At 36.1% G+C, this 16,083-nt stretch overlaps 1 pseudogene; it reads right to left on the reverse strand.

Annotated features, from left to right (window-relative positions):
- Positions 1-14,610: 14,610 nt before the first annotated feature.
- Positions 14,611-15,380, reverse strand: LOC139033491 (WASH complex subunit 3 pseudogene; annotated as a pseudogene).
- Between the last annotated feature and the right edge of the window lie 703 nt (positions 15,381-16,083).

Genomic DNA, 16,083 nt, shown 5'->3' on the forward strand with positions numbered 1-16,083 from the left:
ATATACGATTCATCTTTTTAACTGTTTTGACTTTTTCCCCTCACCATTGACATTTAAATCCTACCTTCTTATTAAGCATTAGTACAGGTAGGCATATCATCAGATCACCTGACACATATTGAACTGATCCATTTATGAGCCAGGCTGAGGTTTATCTCTCCTCTCCCTCCTGGAAATCACCAGAAACAATAAGTGTGGTTTTAGGGCCCTTCAGTGATGCAATGGATGTAGATAATCTGAATATATGGATCATATGGTGACAGACTTAATTATACTAGACATTATGCTTCTTAGAATTATGCTTGTGAAGAAGACTGACACATTTATCTACAAATAGTTGTTTTCAAAGTTTTGCCTCTTCCATTTTGTGGATTGTTTTCTGCAATGTGCTGAGCATGTTTCATGGAAGATTGGCGGTGATTCATATGCAGAAATGATTGTCCATGAGTTAGGATGCTCATAGCCTGGGTCTTCACTTTAGAAAAGTGTTCACTAAACTTCAACCAAGCTCAGAACTGACCAGAGGGGATTTGATTCAGGGAATCAAATGTGCATGATATAACACCCTCTTCCTCCTGAAAAATCTATTCAAATTACAGTAGCTAAATGCATACATGTAAATTAATAAACTGTGGAGTGTAGGAAATTAGCAAGTTAAAGATTTGAGGTGAATTTCAGGAAGAAAGGCAAGAGCTGGAAAATACAAAGAGGTTTAACCAGCGAAGAAGGTGCCCACCGGAACATCACAATGGCATGAGAATCCCATCATCCTGCAAGAGAAGCCTCTAAAAGCCTAAAATCACAAAGAGTGAAATTCCCCAGATGTTGGAATCACCACTTGCTTGAAGAATGTCTGTGAGAGTCATCCTACACTAGTGAGAAGAAACTAAGTTTATGTCAGTATTGAAGCAAAGAAATGTCATTTAGGAAAATGCTGTTATCTACATTGAAGAGAATACAGCTCTGAAATTAGAAGTTGATATGATGTTACTCTGCTATTTGTTTATTCCTATGAGTACTTAAGCAGCCCTTTCTATGACTTTATCATTATTTTAAAATGTGTTTATATATGTGACTTCCCTGGTGGCTCAGATGGTAAAAGCGTCTGCCTACAATGCGGGAGACCTGGGTTTGATCCCTGTGTCAGGAAGATCCCCTGGAGAAGGAAATGGCAACCCACTCCAGTACTCTTGCCTGGAAAATCTCATAGGATGGAGGAGCCTGGTAGGCTACAGTCCATGGGGTTGCAAAGAGTCAAAAACTACTGAGCGACTTCTCTACAATACCATACATTTAATTATATCTGTACTGTACACCTTATCTACTTTTAAATACAAAGATACTTTTTTAAAGTACTAAATTTGTTGTGAGTCTTGACTATCCTGCTTTTGCTTTTACACTTCACATTTCTATGCCTATGTAGATATTGTTTTGGAAAGCATCACAACAATGTAATTATAAGATAAGCAATATCTATGTGAATTAAATTTTCCCAAGCCTGGCTACTTGACTCTGATTTGTACAAAAGCTTTGTAATGTCAGTTCGTAGGAAAACCACTGTTTATAATGGGCAGCATTCATAACAGCAAGTTTTTCTGGAAATGAGAGCACACGGTTCTTTGTCTGGGAGAACCTATTACCTTGGACTCTATGATGTTGTGTCCACAGAGCTTGGGAGTTGGACTCAGACTGCTGAAGTGTAAGAAGAGAGTTTTTTTTTTTTTTTTTCCCCCAAGCAGAATGGCAAACTGGAGCAAAAATCCTGCCTGGGTGGCACATTTGTCTTTGACCTATAAGTTAATGTATCATTTAATTTCCACAAATTATTCCCAAGAGGTAATGGACTGAAAAAGTGGTTGGGCACTTGAAATTTAATGAGTTAGTATTTCACAGGAAGTTACAGGAATGCAATTTATCCAGACAAATTCTGGTCTATTTGCATTCACAGGAGACAGCCCAAAGTTTTTAAGGCTCACAGATGAGGCTGGGAACAATAGAGAGGAAATGTTTTGGATTCTCATAAGTAAGAATAATCTACAGCTTCATACTAATCTACAGCTTTATAATAATCTAAAGACAATTAAATGTTATTTTTTAAATGAATATTTAGAAACAGACTCAAGAACCTGAAGTTTATCATATCAGTTCTGCCACTTGGGAGATAACTAGTTACTTTATGTAACTGAATAAACTTCTAGAGATATGAAATAGCAAAAACCACAGGTGCAATTAAGACACTGTTCCTGTGAAATAACATCAGTAAGAACTCAAGCCAGAGAAACAGCCTAGAATCACAGTATAAAATTACCACACATATCTCCAGGGTCTTTGGCTAAAAGACTCATTAAAACAGATATATTTTATATATTTATTATCTTGTCAAATTCAAACATGAAAATACCCCTTATTTCTGATTCTTTCTTTCCTTACAGAGTCTATCATCGTGATAACATATTCAGACTCCCCATTTGTCTTTTTCAAACTTATTAATATGAAACTGTGTTTCATTATACCCAAAAGGTAGCATTTGGATATCTAATCACATCTATGCATATCACTAACCTGCCCCCATTGACTTAGAAGCCACTTTTTAAATGAATATATGCTTGGCTTCTAGACAGTGTGGCTACCCAATTTGCAGGCCTAGTGCTAAATGAAAATATTGGACCTAGGCTGGGGGGAAGAAGTTAATATTCCCTTCCCAAGAGTCTACTATTCCAACCCATGATGAGCTGACCTCAAGGCATTGCAACCTCTCTGCCTGAGACTCTCAGTACTTGATCCTGAATGGGTGAGAGGTCCATGCATCATGACCCCGTCAGCCTAGGATGGGATAGCCACTACCGCTGGTACCACACCTGATCCCCAATGCCTCCAGAAGACCATATCTTCACAGAGGGGCAGAGGGTGGAATCAAACAGTGTCTGCCCCAGACTTCCTGGCCACTGTTCCTGGTGGAGCACAGTAGCAGTCACAGAACAGGGGCAGGAATGGGACAGTGAGAGCTACAGCTACACAAAGTTTAGGCTCTGAGTGCTTAACACATGCTCCACTCATCTACTAGATTTAAGATACAAAGCACAAATTCAAAGATAAATCACTAAAATTTCAAGACAACAACCACACAGCATTCCAATCCTAAGCAGGAGACCCACTCAGCTACACTGCTTTGTGACTGTGCTGGCCACAACCTATGAAGCTTATCCTGCCTTGAGCATATATCCTCCATTGCTTTGGAAAAGCTGAAACACTCTCCTCAAAAATAATCTCCAGAACATGGAGATCACAATTCAATTGTGGATGTTTGGGAGATGTCTCAGTACAGACTTAATTGTATAAGTGTTTACATTCCCAATAATGCCATCATAGTCTGAAACTTTGGGGCACCACTATTAATGTAAACCAACAAATAAACTGACAGTTTTTCTTTAAACATACATATTGAGAACATACTGCTACATACCAAATGCAGATTTGGAATAATGTTACATAAATCACTCTATACCTTTTTTGTGTCTCAAAACCATTCACAATGCAACATAATTTTGTGAAATATTGGTGAGACTGAATACAGGAATGAATTGCTTCTGCACTGTTCCTCCACTGTCATAATCCATCCTTTGATTTGGGAGCTTACTCTCCCCTGAGCTCAGACATTCTATTTTGAGACACACTTGACCATGAGGAAAGTACTTCAATGAATTCAAGTGAATTAATCTTCTTCATAAGTTTTTCTTGCTAATTCTGATTCTGTACTATAAAACCATAAAAATTTATTTTTCTGAAATAATTTCAGAAAGTTATTTGAATATTTAATAGAGTTAAATATAACCTTAAGTTTGGTGTGTATTATGTACACTAGCTGAAGAAAAACTCAGTTAATTCATCCTACTTATAATTATTGAGTGCTTCCTTTCTGTCAGTGTGTAAAGATAAACATAATGCATAAAACAGGCATTGCTCCTGCTCTCAGGGAGATTACAATATTGTCAGTTAAACAGATAATTCTTCAAGCAAAACAAGTATAAAAATGGGTAGGGTTAAGTATTAGGGAGGCACAGAACAAGAGAATTTAACCCACATCTACCTGAATATCATGAGATAAACATGTCCAGATATAATCGGGAATTGTTGAGAAGGAGGGATAGGAATATTTTAGGCTGATATAAAGTGCTACATTGGTGGTATAGTGGTGATCAAAGCGGCCTTCCAAGCAGTTGAACAGGGTTTGAATCTCAGCCAAGGCAACAGGCCAACCTTTGTGGCTTCCCTGGTAGTTCAGATGGTAGAGTTTGCCTGCAGTATAGGAGACCTGGGTTCAACTGCTGAGTTGGGAAGGACCCCTGGAGAAGGGAATGCCAACCCACTCCAGTATTCTAGAGAATTCCATGGGCAGAGGAACCTGGTGTGCTACAGTCCATGGGGTTGCAAAGAGTTGGACATGACTGAGGGACAAACAAAGTGTATAACAAATCCCCAAAACAAATGACAGTAAAATAAACCTGAGGATTTAATTTATAGTTAGGTGTATCTGGGAATTGTGTGTAGAGAAAACAATGGTGAGTCAGAATCTACGTGATAAAAAGAAGCAGAGCCACACAGCCCATTGTCAACCATGTCATGTTTTGCATTTGAAGGCTAAAGAAACCATTATAGTGTTTTAAAAGTGAAGGTCACATATTGTGTTTAAGTATATACCTCTCTGGATGTATTGGGAGTCAGTGGCAGGATGAGGGAAAAAATACTTGAGACCACAGGCTAGTGATGAGTATATTGAATAAAGTTAAGTGAGAGATGCCAGTGCCTGTTGTAATTGAATAATGTGGATGGATATAAAAATCATATTCAAATTTAGTATGTAAAAATTGCAGAGCAGTTTGTTTAAATGTGGAAAATGAGAGGAAAGAGATAAAGTCATTTACTTGATGCTAACTGGGCAAACTTGCAGATGGTGATGTCATTCATCACAGTAGGAATCAGAAAAATAGATTTTAGAGATAAGATGGATCAGTTTTGGACAGGTTGTGGTACATGCAAATCATCCAGGTGTAGATATATAAAAGGCAATTTTAATATATAGGTGAAGAGAATGGTTAGAGAAATGTAAGAGAGATATGTATCTATAGGTGGTAATTGAAGGTAAGGATGTGGGAAAAGCTGCTCAAGGAGAAAATTAAGGACAAAGCAGGAGAGCATGAGGCAGAGACTGGAGAAATCAATGAGGGTCAAGCTGAGGACAAAGCAACCTGGAAAGAAGCAGCATGAGGTAGAATTTACACAAGTGTCCTGCCACAGGAGGCCTGATTATTGCAAAACTTATGAAGGCATTAGGTCCAAAGAGTAAAAGAAAGGATTACCTTGCATAAGAGACACATCTACTTGTATCAAGGAAGAAGATGTTACTTAAGGACGAGCTTTCAGGTGATAGTGAAGTTTTGGAATATTCTGCATAGTCTATTTTAAGTGCAGAGAAATTATGCTCATTAGCTAAGAGTAAAGAGAGAACGTGTGGATGTGAAAAATAGAGATGTGATTGGACAATGAGGGAGACAAGTGTCTTGCCAAATAAAGGTCACTAAGTGACAGGATCGCCTAGAAGAAACCATCATCCTAAATTTACAAAAGCATAAAGTGGGGTTTTTAGTGAAATCTTCCAAGGAAACTTGGTAGCCTGACTTGAGAAGTCAATCAGGTTGACAAGAATAGAGTTTTCTCAACACTCAGCAGAAATATGATCAAAGACTTTAATTTAGAGGAAAAGATGAAGAATCAAATGTTTAAATTTTTCTTTATAATATAGGTCTGAAAAATAAATTTTAAAGAATTATATATAAACTAATACTTTACTTTTTTTTTGTTGTTATTTAGTAGCTAAGTCTTGTCCACCTCTTTGATACCTCATAGACTACAGCACACCAGGCACATCTGTCCTCCACTATTTTCTGGAATTTGCTCAGATTCATGTACATTGAGTCAGTGATACTATCTAACCATTTCATTCTCTGCTGTCCCCTTCTCCTTTTTGCCATTAATCATTCCAAACATCAGGTCCTTTCCAATGAGCTGGATCTTCATATCAGGTGGCCAAAATATTAGAGCTTCAGCTTATAATGAATATTCAGTCTTATAACGAATATTCAGAGTTGATCTTCCTGCAGTCCAACGGGCTCTTAAGAGCCTTCTCCAGCCCCTCAATTCAAAAGCATCAATTCTTCGGTTCTCAGCCTTATTTATGGTCTTACTCTCAAATCTGTCAACAGTACATGACTACTGGACGAACCATAGATTTGACTACACAGACCTTAACTGGCAAAGTGATTTCTCTCCTTAAAAAAAAAAAAAAAAAAAATCTATGTATTTTAATTGGAAGCTAATTACTTTACAACACTGTAGTGGTTTTTGCCATACATTGACATGAATCAGTCATGGGTGTATGTGTGTCCCCCATCCTGAACGCCTTTTCTACCTCCCTCCTGATCCCACCCCTCAGGGTCATCCCAGTGCACCAGCCCTGAGCACCCTGTCTCATGCATCGAGGCTGGGCTGGTTATCTGTTTCACATATGGTAATATACATGTTTCAATGCTATTCTCTCAAATCATCCCACCCTCGCCTTCTCCCACAGAGTCCAAAAGACTGTTCTTTACATCTGTGTCTCTTTTTGCTGTCTCACATATAGGGTCATCGTTACCATCTTTCTAAATTCCATATATATGCGTTAGTATACTGTATTGGTGTTTTTCTTTCTGACTTACTTCAATCTATATAATAGGCTCCAGTTTCATCCAACTCATTTGAACTGATTCAAATGCATTCTTTTTAATGCCTGAGGAATATTCCATTGTGTATATGTACAACAGATCTTTTATCTATTCATCTGCCAATGGACATCAAGGTTGCTTCCATGTCCTGGCTATTGTAAACAGTGTTACCATGAATATAGGGTACATGTGTCTCCTTCAATTCTGGTTTCCTTGGTATATATGCCCAGCAGTGGAATTGCTGGATCATATGGCAGTTCTATTTCCAGCTTTTGTAAGGAATCTCCACACTGTTCTCCATAGTGGCTGCACTAGTTTGCATTCCCATTAACCATGTAAGAGGGTTGCCTTTCTCTGCACCCTCTCCAGCATTTATTATTTGTAGACTTTTTGATAGCAGCCATTCTGACTGGCATGAGATTGTACCTCACTTGGCTTTGATTTGCATTTCTCTGATAATGAGTGATGTTGAGTATCTGTCATGTGTTTGTTACCCACCCGTAAGTCTTCTTAGGAGAAATATCTGTTTAGTTCTTTGGCACATTTTTTTTGATTGGGTCTTTTATTTTTCTGGAATTGAGCTGCAGAAGCTTCTAGTATATTTTTGAGATAAATTTTTTGTCAATTGTTTCATTTTCTATTATTTTCTCCCATTCTGAAGGCTATCTTTTCACTTTGCTTATAGTTTCCTTTGTTGTGCAAAAGCTTTTAAGTTTCATTAGGTCCCATTTGTTTATCTTTGCTTTTATTTCCATTACTCTGGGAGGTGGCTCATAGAGGATCCTGCTATGATTTATGTCAGAGAGTGCTTTGCCTATGTTTTCCTCTAGGAGTTTTATAATTTCTGGTCTCACATTTAGATCTTTAATCCATTTTGAGTTTATTTTTGTGTATGGTGTTAGAAGGTCTTCTAGTTTCATTCTTTTACAAGTGGTTGACCAGTGTTCCCAGCACCACTTGTTCAGGAGGTTGTCTTTTTTCCATTGTATATTCTTGCCTCCTTTGTCAAAAATAAGGTGTCCATTGGTACGTGGATTTATCTCTGGGCTTTCTATTTTGTTCCACTGATCTATATTTCTGTCTTTGTGCCAGTACCATACTGTCTTGATGACTGTGGCTTTGTAGTAGAGCCTGAAGTCAGGTAGGTTGATTCCTCCAGTTCCATTCTTCTTTCTCAAGATTACTTTGGCTATTCGAGGTTTTTTGTATTTCCATACAAATTGTGAAATTATTTGCTCTAGTTCTGTGAAAAATACCATTGGTAGCTTGATAGGGATTGCATTGAATCTATAGATTGCTTTGGGTAGTGTACTCATTTTCACAATATTGATTCTTTTGATCCATGAACATGGTATATTTCTCCATCTATTTGTGTCCTCTTAGAATTCTTTCATCAGTGTTCTATAGTTTTCTATGTATAGGTCTTTTGTTTCTTTAGGTAGATATACTCCTAAGTATTTTATTCTTTTTGTTGCAATGGTGAATGGGATTTTTTCCTTAATTTCTTTTTCTGTTTTCTCATTGTTAGTGTATAGGGATGCAAGCGATTTTTGTGTGTTAATTTTATACTCTGCAACTTTACTATATTCATTGATTAGCTCTAGTGATCTTCTGGTAGAGTCTTTAGGGTTTTCTGTGTAGAGGATCATGTCATCTTCAAACAGTGAGAGTTTCACTTCTTCTTTTCCAATCTGGATTCCTTTTATTTCTTTTTCTGCTTTGATTGCTGTGGCCAAAACTTCCAAAACTATGTTGAATAGTAGTGGTGAGAGTGGGCACCCTTGTCTTGTTCCTGATTTTAGGGGAAGTACTTTCAATTTTTCACCATTCAGAATAATATTTGCTGCAGGTTTATTATGTATGGCTTCTATTATGTTGAGATATGTTCCTTCTATGCCTGCTTTCTGGAGTTTTTTTTTTTTTTTTTTAATCATAAAATGATGTTAAATTTTGCCAAAGGCTTTCTCTGTATCTATTGAGATTTTTTTAATGTGGTGAATCACATTGATTGATTTGCAAATATTAAAGAATCCTTGCATCACTAGGATAAAACCCACTTGGTAATGATTTATGATCTTTTTAATATGTTGTTTGATTCTGTTTGCTAGAATTTTGTTAAGGATTCTATGTTCATCTATGTTCATTCTATGTTCATTTATGTTCATCAGTGATATTGTCCTGTAGTTTTCTTTCTTTTTTATTTAATTTAATTAATTTATTTATTTTTGTGTGGCTTCTTTGTCTGGTTTTGGTATTAGGTTGATGATAGCATCATAGAATGAGTGTGGAAGTTGACCTTCTTCTGCAGTTTTCTGGAAGAGTTTCAGTAGGATAAGTATTAGCTCTTCTCTAAATTTTTCGTAGAATTCATCTGTGAAGCCATCTGGTCCTGGGCTTTTGTTTGCTGGAAGATTTCTGACTGCAGTTTTGACTTCTGGGCTTGTGATGGGTTTGTTAAGATTTTCTATTTCTTCTTGTTTTGGAAAATTATACTTTTCTAAGAATTTGTCAATTTCTTCCAAGTTGTCCATTTTATTGGCATATAGTTGCTGATAGTAGTCTCTTATGATCCTTTGTATTTTTGTTTTGTCAGTTGTGATTTCTCAAATTTCATTTCTAATTTTCTTGATTTGATTCTTCTCCCTTTTTTCCTTGACAAGTCTGACTAATGGTTTGTCTATTTTATTTATCTTCTCAAAGTAAGCATCTTGTAATTTCATGGCTGCAGTACCCATCTGCAGTGATTTTGGAACCCCAAAAAATAAAGTCTGACACTGTTTCCACTGTCTCCCCATCTATTTCCCATGAGGTGATGGGACCAGATGCCATGATCTTAGTTTTCTGAATGTTAAGCTTAAGCCAACTTTTTCAGTGAAGAGGAACTAAAAAAAGAGATTCTTTACTTCCTCTTAATTCTCTGCCATTAGAGAGGTACCATCTACATATCTGAGGTTATTGATGTTTCTCCTGGCAAAATTGATTCCAGCTTGTGATTCAACCTGCCTGGCATTTTGCAGGATGTACTCTGCATATAAGTTAAATAAGTAGGGTGAAAATATACAGTCTTGTCATACTCCCTTCTCAATTTTAAACCAGTCAGTAGTTCCATGTCTGGTTCTGACTGTTGCATCTTGACCCACATACAAGTTTCTCAGGAGAAAGGCAAAGTGTCCTGGGACTCTCATCTCTAAGAATTTTTCACAGTTTGTTGTGATCCGCACAGTCAAAGGCTCTAGAGCAATCAATGAAGCAGAAGTAGATGTTTCTTTGAAAATCCTTTGCTTTCTTCATGATTCAACAAATGTTGGCAATTTGATCTTTGTTTTCTCTGTCTCTTTGAAACCCATCTTGTACATTTGGAAGTTTTGGTTCATATACTGCTGAAACCTAACTTGATGATTTGGGGAATAACATTGCTACCATGTGAAATGAGTGCAATTGTATGTTAGTTGGAACATTCTTGGCATTGCCCTTCTTTGGGATTGGAAAGAAACTGGCCCTTTCCAGTCCTGTGGAAAAGGTGGCCACTTTCTAGTTTTCCAAATTTTCTGACATGTTGAGTACAGCACTTTAGCATCATCATCTTTTAGTACTTGAAACAGCTCAGCTGGAATTCCATCACCACCACTAGCTTTGTTCACAGTAATGCTTCCTAAAATCCTCTTGACTTCACATTCAAGGTAAGTGACCATACCATAATGGTTATCTGGGCCACTGAGACTTTTTTTGTATAGTTATTCTGTGTACTCTTCTTAATTGCTTTGGCTTCTCTAGGTCCTTACAATTTCTGTCCTTCATATTGCACATCCTTGCATGAAATATTTACTTGACAGCTCCAATTTTCTTGAAGAGACCTCTAGTCTTTCCCATTTTATTGACTTCCTCTATTAACTTATTTGTCATTTTAGAAGGCCTTTTTATCTCTCCTTACTATTCTCTGGAACTCTGTATTCAGTAGGTTATAATTTTCCTTTTCTCTCTTGCCTTTCACTTCTCTTCTTTCTTCAGCTATTTGTAGTCTCCTCATACAACCACTTTGCCTTCTTACATTTCTTTTATTTTTGAGGGGGTGATTTTGGTCTCTGCCTCATATACCATGTTATATATGTATATATATACATTATATACAATGTCTCATGTACAATATCCATAGTTCTTCAGGAACTCCATCTACCAGATCTAATCACTTGAATCTATTTGTAACTTACTTCCACTGTATAATCAATCATAAGGGATTTGATTTAGGTCATACCTGAATGGGCTACTGTTTTTCCCTACTTCAACTTAAGTCCGAATTTAGCTAATGATCTGAGCAACAGTCAGTTTCAAGTCTCATTTTTGTTGATTTAATAGAGCTTCTCCATCTTTAGCTGAAAGGAATGTAATCAATCTAATTTCAATATTGACTATCTGGTGATGTTCAAGTGTAGAGTAGTCTCTTGGGTTCTTCTGAAACTATGCTTGCTATGACTAGCATGTTCTCTTGACAAAATTCTGTCAGCCTTTGCCCTTCTCCTTTTGTTTTCTAAGGTCAAACTTCCCTGCTATTCCAAGTAACTCTTAATTTTTTTTTTTTTTTTTTTTTTTTACTTTTTATTCCTATTCCCTTTGATTAAAAGAACATCTTTTTCCATCAGTTCTAGAAGCTCTTGTAGGTTTTTGTAGAAGTGGTTAACTTCAGCTCCTTTGGCATTAGTGGTTAGGGGTAGACTTGAATTACTGTGATGTTCAATTGACTTATCAATATCATTCTGTAATTTTTGAGACTGCACCCAAGTACTTCATTTTGGACTCTTTTGTTGACTATGAGGGCTGCTCCATTTCTTCTAAGGGATTCTTGCCCACAGTAGTAGATATAATGGTTATATGAATCACAATAGCTACCATGATGTAAAGGATGGGACTGTTAAAAATATAAATTTAACCAGAGCTTGTATTGCCCTATCAGGACATAAAACTAGTCATGGACAATCTGTGTGGGCAGAGGAAGTGATATAAGGTTTTATTAAATTGAAAAATAGGGAAGTTAAGAATAAAAGGGGCAGGGATTATAAATGCAGAATCGAAACACTAAAAGCTTTTTGGGGCTAAACCTTCCTTGGAGATGTAGTACAGGAGAAAATGACTTGAAAAGACAGGAGTCAGAAGTGTGGAATTTCTCAAGAGTTATTCTGGGGGACTTGAATAAGTAATGATAAACTTTCAAGTCGTAAAGGTGTGGCCAAGGTTGAATGAGTGGCCAAGGTAAAGACAAGGACAGGTTCACTAGAGAAGATAAATTGCAGCGCCTGTGGGGTTAGATTACAAAAGCCCATCTACATGTATATACACAGTAAAAACTAAGAACAAGGACTGGGATTATGCTGGGGAGAGTGAGAGTGAAGTAGGAGGGTAAGCTATTATTTATATTCATTTGAATGTCCTGGGACATCCAATAGAATGTCTGAATTGAAAATTTTGTCTTGAAAGAGGTAGTTTAGCTAAGGCTGGTTAATTTCACACATTTTCCAAATCTAAGCAGCAATCTCATTTACTGAGAATGCTGAAATTAAGACAGCAGTGCACTCTGTAAATGTGGGATGCTAATCAGATGTGACTACATATCGATTGTGAGTTTTGCAGTGCAATGAAAGTGCATGATTATAGAAGAAACTGAATCTTATGTCTCCAAATTTCTTTGTGCATCAAAGGGCTATAAACCAATTTTGTCTGATTAACTGGTTAACCCATTAATTGAATCATTACTGACTCAAACCTTCCTACTAGAAGTCAACTTTGAATTAGCATCAAATGCTACACACATTTTATTTTATCAGCGAAAGAGAAACAACATTGAAAAAGAATTATTGGCCCAAATTTAACAAGTGAATAAAAGTTTTATAAAAGTCTAAGTTACTTTGGGAGTATATTTCAAGACTTCTGACTTAAGCTTAAAATAGCTAACATATAAAATTAAATATGATAATTTGTATGAATCATATGTCATGAGAAAATTTAAAATATACAATTCTCAAGAAGTGGCATTCTATCAAAAAGTAGTATGAAAAATTAAAAGTTAAAGAAAATAAAATGGCTAAAGACATGTGTGTATTCAATTTCATAGATTTTTATTTATTTTAATAAGGCTTCACTTATTCCAACTTTATAATAATATATGATCAAATAGAAAAGTATGGAAATTTTAAAAATTAAAACATTAAAAAATCATATAAAATTACTACAGTTTCTAGCTTAATGTAGTTTGCTGTTAATTTTCAGTGACATTGTTTTGACTAAGATCTAAGTTAATGTGTAATATTCTATTTTACTGTATAAATTTAATACAGTAACATAAGCAGGAGTCACATCATTAAAATATCTCATATTGCAGATTGGGCCTATTAAGTCATTCAGTTCAGTTCAGTTCAGTTCAGTCACTCACTCATGTCTGACTCTTTGCAACCCCATGAATCTGCAGCACAACAGGCCTCCCTGTCCATCACCAACTCCCAGAGTTTACTCAAACTCATGTCCATCGAGTTAGTGATGCCATCAAGCCATCTCATCCTCTGTCGTCCCCTTCTCCTCCTGCCCAACAATCCCTCCCAGCATCAGGATCTTTTCCAATGAGTCAACTCTTCGCATGAGGTGCCCAAAGTACTGGAGTTTCAGCTTCAGCATCAGTTTTTCCAATGAACTCCCAGGACTGATCTCCTTTAGGATGGACTGGTTGGATCTCCTTGCAGTCCAAGGGGACTCTCAAGAATCTTCTCCAACACCACAGTTCAAAAGCATCAATTTTTCAGCACTCAGCTTTCTTCACAGTCCAACTCTCACATTCATACATGACCTGGAAAAACCATAGCCTTGACCAGATGGACCTTTGTTGGCAAAGTAATGTCTCTGCTTTTTACTATGCTATCTAGATTGGTCATAACTTTCCTTCCAAGGAGTAAGCATCTTTTAATTTCATGGCTGCAGTAACCATCTGCAGTGATTTTGGAGCCCCCCAAAAAATCTGACACTGTTTCCACTGTCTCCCCATCTATTAAGTCATCAAATAATATTAATAAGATATGTAAATTGACGCCTTGTTGCTAACACAAGCACAGATTGAAAAATCAAAGGAATATAACAGATAATCCAGAAATAACTTCAAACTATGTGGAGATTTTGAATATGATAGTAGTCTCATTTCAGATCTATAAAAATTGCTGTTGTCAAATAATTATTTTAAAAGATAATTGGAAATATATATAAAAATTATAAATTCAGTAATAGTCAATATAGTCTTGATTAAATAGGCACAAATTTAATAATAGCTGTATGTTTATAAACTTGGGCAAAAGTTTTAAGAGTTTATGCAGTTCTCTGTCAGAACATATGGATATTAAAAGTCTCCTCTACTATTCACTAGAGTAAATTAATATAATCCCCTTCAGAAAATAATTTGACACTCCGTATTATAATATTACAAGTAAATTTGACCTAGTAACTTCACTTTTAAGAATGTTTCTTCCATATAAGAATGCTCACTTCTGTGTTTTATGGCACAATTTTAATCTAAAATAAAATCAAAGAATTAAAATTATGGATAAAATCATAATACATTTATATTATATTATGTATATGGATATTCATCAATAATATTGGATAATTCAAAATGATTATTAAGAATAACTGGGGCATTGTAAAAGATACAATGTAAAGAAAAAAATAATGTCCTCATTTTATATACAAAATATAAATCTCAAGACCACTAGGAAAAGCATACTGTCATTGAAAGAAACTGGAAAACAGTTGACAACTTTGAAAATAAATGGAGCTTTTAGAAGAAAGGCAAAAGAAACCATATATGTAAGCACTGTACTTTCTTTCTTTTTTTTTTTTTATTATAAATGCTTTATTTTTTTTAACACAGAGGAAGCTTGGTGGCAGATCTGTAGCCACTTGATGTTGTTATAACTAATTACAGTTCAGGCTCTCTTATAGAATGTAAAGGTACACTAACACATGTATATGTAATTGTTATGAAAATTAAGCTTAGTCACTAAAAGAAGATTCATTATCTGAACTTTCTTCTGTGTTTTTTTCACCTTCACCATCAGGCACTGGAGCATCTGGCCTCTCAAGAAGATCTGGGTCTAGTCCTTCCGATATCATTTTGTTTCTTATTGCCATCACTGGAACACCCACTTGAACCATTTTGAGATATCTGGCATATCTTGGATCCTTGGCTACAGTTAAGATATTTTCTGGTGTTACTTCACTTTCCTGTGGTCCAGAGTCTTGTAAACTGTTCTGCTGTGATTGCTCTGAAGTGGCTTCAGAGTGTGTTCCATTTGTGATCCTAGTGACATTTACAGGAGATACTTCAAATGTGACATCATCTAGGCCCGGGATAGATGATAACTTTGCATCTAAAATATTGAGAGTTGTTTCAATCTGCTGGATACGAAGAGAAAGGTCTGCTAGTTTCTCCTCACAAACTGTAGAAAAGCGGTTGAGGAACTGTACAGTGTGCACCACAAACTGCTTTAGAAATGCCACCGTTCTTTTCTGTTGAATAGCTGGCACCTTAGTCAGGTCTATGCCTGAGCCCATGAGAGGGAGCCCATCCTCATCCATCTCCTCAGCGGGCGGGGGGCAGCACTGTACTTTCATGAATAAATCATTCCTAAATATTCAGTTTTGATCATCTAATATATGTATATATCTTGGGATTTAACCAAAAAGAAAATAGACAGTGAATGGTAGAGCAAGGTTGTTGGTATGAGAATTTACAGCTAAAAAAGAGGAGGCTGGAAAAATCTATATGTTAATGGATTACATTTGGAAACATGAGTTTGAGTTCATATTTGGATATGAATACAAATATAGATACAGATGGCTATGTACAGAAGTATATATCTCAATGCACATGCATGAGTTTTTGTATACACATATATTCCCTTGCTTTGTTAGTTGAGTGTATTTAGAAGCAACAGAATCTCAGTAATAATGTATACACCTAGCAGCTAGATCTTGGAATCTAGTGCCATTCTCCAATAAGTGAAAGTAAGTCTCCATGGAGAAAAGGTGAATTCTAGAGCTGAGCTTAAAGCATCTTCTAGTGCCATAAAATAAGAAACAAACACATGCACACATACAAAACGTATGTCAGAGAACACAGAGTTCACTAAAAGTGTCTCAGTGGTCAAAGTTGAGACAATCTATGTAATGGCATAAACAAAGTAGCAATGGATTATTAAGTATGAAAAATATTCATGAGTTTATGCTTCTGTAAATAAATCATTCAGTAAAGAAAGAAAATTAGGAAAACAGAAAACAGAATAATTTCAAA

The sequence above is a fragment of the Odocoileus virginianus genome, unplaced genomic scaffold (assembly GCF_023699985.2).
Source record: "Odocoileus virginianus isolate 20LAN1187 ecotype Illinois unplaced genomic scaffold, Ovbor_1.2 Unplaced_Scaffold_11, whole genome shotgun sequence".
In the NCBI taxonomy this organism is placed as follows: domain Eukaryota; kingdom Metazoa; phylum Chordata; class Mammalia; order Artiodactyla; family Cervidae; genus Odocoileus; species Odocoileus virginianus.